Source organism: Melanotaenia boesemani, chromosome 17 (assembly GCF_017639745.1).
Source record: "Melanotaenia boesemani isolate fMelBoe1 chromosome 17, fMelBoe1.pri, whole genome shotgun sequence".
NCBI classification, from domain to species: Eukaryota; Metazoa; Chordata; class Actinopteri; order Atheriniformes; family Melanotaeniidae; genus Melanotaenia; species Melanotaenia boesemani.
Window position 1 is genome coordinate 405901 of NC_055698.1, and position 3334 is coordinate 409234.

Consider the following 3334-nt stretch of genomic DNA (forward strand, 5'->3'; position numbering starts at 1 on the left):
CAGTGTAAACATTTTCAAATAAATTTCTGAAAAGTCTTTTTTTGTCTTTTCAAAATTGCAGGGTTGCAACAACCACAACAACGATTTAGCTGCAAAACACTTAAACATAACTTGAGTTCTTTGTTATTTGGTACCTGCTAAGTTCATAACCAAACTCCAGTGCAGTGCTTAGGGTCTTTTCGAAGTTAATGTGGCATGTGGGAAATGTGATGGTAACCCTACAGGCATTGACAACTGGGTAACATGTGCTATGTTCCCCATAATGAGAGTTGCAGTCATGCTCATAATTTACGTGGATTTTGGACATGCTTCATTGAGACTCAGTCAGTGGGGTGTGAGCATGACCTGTGACCCACTGAAAGAAATTCTGTAGTGAAGGACGTTTGCTTCCCTTGCCATTCGTCTCTGATGTACCAGCCATTTCTTCTTCAGTTGCACTGACTTTTTCTTCATGGTCTCCATCTAGTCAGACAAAAACATGTCAGGTTTTGCCACAACTTGTTGCAGTTACTAAACTGAATAAATATCTAAACTGTGGAATTGTGATTGTTGACACCCAAATTCTCAAATCTTGTGAATACAGTAAAATGGGTGGCAGACACGAGAAGACCGACTAGCTGATGTCAACTTCCTCCATCAGTTGTACCTGCAGGAACTTCCAAGAGCTGCAAGGCTCACCTGACTTTCCCCTTTAAAGGCAAATATTCTCATCTGGAGCCAAACCACTTTTACAGACTCCTCAAAACAGTTAAGCAAAAGCTCTGCTTTGATCCTTTATTGATTTCTGATCTTGGATGAATGATTGATGCATGAGATTGGCTTCATTGTGTATTAGTTGTTGTTTAGCCAAAGCTCAAGCCTACAGGCGAGGGAAGGCCTGTAGATCAACTAAAAACTTGAAAAGATATACATTACGCCCATGTTCCCTCTCAACCACCATGTGGTGATATGATTCTTACATGGGTGCAGAACTGCACCAACCTCGGTTCTACCGTATAATTTTTTTGTTCCATTTGTCTTCAACCGTTTCTGTCCTACCTCTGTCTTCCAGATTCTGCAGAAAGTCCTGCAGAAAATTTAAAAACTTTTAGTTCTTGCCGTCTGACAGATCCTTCCTCACTTAAGTTTGGAGAAAAAGCATCAACTATGAAGTCTGCATCAACCTGAAATATTAAAACACATTAAAACTTTAAAACTACATCATAATAAATCCAAAAATAAACAATTAAGAGGCTGCACCAAGTACAACTAAATGCAGATTATATTACATATTGTTAGCCTCATAGCATAATTACCTAAGCCATGTTTTGGCTAAATTGGGATATCCAGCTGTTCTCTCCGACTATATTGTTGATTGACTGCGCATCATTATCCATACAACATGCCATGAGGCTAATGATGTATCATAATTTTGCTGTGGCATATTTCTTTTTATCACAATTTGAAATCTAGGAATACAACACTAAAAACACTTTTTTTAAACAGACACGCAGAATCAAAGTGAGGGAATATTTGTTGTAAACATTGCTTACTTTTTTAATGTGGCCAGGGACAAAAAGCTCTTGGCTCAGTTGCTCGCGGTGTGCCAAAATCTCAGTTACCCCATACAGTTTGAATCCCTCACGAAGCTGAGTCAGGATCGGGATCAACCTCACCACTCAGCATCGGTAAACACCTGGAGACTCGGGCTCTTCAAACCACCAACCAAGTTCGAAACCTGGGAGTGTTGATAGACTCAGACCTGACTTTCAGCAGCCACATCAAAGCTTCACTAAGAAGCTTTTTACCATCAACAGAATTAAAAGTTTAGTCTCCCAGAAAGACCAAGAGAAACTCATCCATGCATTCATCTCCAGTAGACTGGATTACTGTAATGGTCTTTTAACAGGACTTCCTAAAAAGAGCATTAAACATCTGCAGCTCATCCAGACCAGAGTCCAGATCAGTGTCCAGACCAGAGTCCAGACCAGAGTCCAGACTAAACATGGAGAAGCAGCATTTAGCTGTTATGCTGCTAACAAGTGGAACAAACTGCCAGTGGAGATTAAACTTTCACCAAATGTAGACATTTTTAAATCCAGGTTATAAACATTTCTTTTCTCATGCGCCTATGCATGAAATCTGCACGGTAACTTTTTTTTTTTTAACTTATCTTGCTTTTAATCATTTTAATGTAATTTATTATTTTATTGTGATTATGTGTTGATGCCTTTTACTATTTCTAAATATCTGTAATGTCTTTGTTTTATGTAAAGCACTTTGAATTGTCCTGTACATGAAATGTATTGTACAAATAAACTGCCTTGCCTTGAATGCAAACCAATGGCCCTAATAAGAAGTAAAACAAGAATGCTGTATTTATTCAGAGTAAAATAGATATCACTGAATCATCACTGACAAAGTGACTTTCATAGTGAACATACTCTGTGATGGCATTTTTCTTGTCAACAGTTATTGGTCCTTGGTAACCACAAGCCACAATGTCATCCGACAAGTTTTTCACCATCTGCATTCTGCACCTAAAAGTGTAAAATCATCATTAATACTGGTACACAACAAAAAGTGAAGATAACAGAAAATACATGCTGAAATATGCTCACAAAAGGTAGGACAATAAATAAATGATAAATTATATCCACTATTGCATGGCATATTGCCAACTACAGGCATGGAAACATAACACTGAACATAAACCCATCATTTCCATTACTGAGCTGCACTGGGCTGCAGTGATGGGGAGAAAATCTTCTTTGTACCATCTAGACTGTAAGAAAATCCCTGGTCAGAGTATTGAGAGAAGAGGACGGAGGGGAAGGGAATACAGTTACAGGGAGACTGGGAGGCACCTGCTGTATCCAAACGTCATGAAGCTGGTTGATTATGATTCATTAATCTTAGTGTATTAGTATTAACAAGTGACACAGTAAAAGTGGCACTTTGTGCTGTAAATATGATCAGGACCAGTACCTCTGCCTTCAGGTTTTTCATATCCTGAGCTGTAACCTCCTCAGGCCCACCACTGATGCCCATCTCTCCATGGCACAAGAAGTTGTAGCACTATTTGGTGCAGGGCCTCCTTGGACCAAACTAGTGGCCAGAATCTCTCCACAGGTCCTTTTGTGAGAAAATTACAAACTATTTAGAGGGTAATTAAATACAAATACCTTAAATATAAAATGTCTTGCAACATACTGTAATGAATACTGTATACTGCAAGATACTGTATTTGGGGATCTTGCCTTGTTCCCCATCTCCTTCAAAGTAATGTGTTTCAATTCCACGCACCATTTCTGTTAAATGCAACATATCAAACAAATCAACACTTTTCCTACTC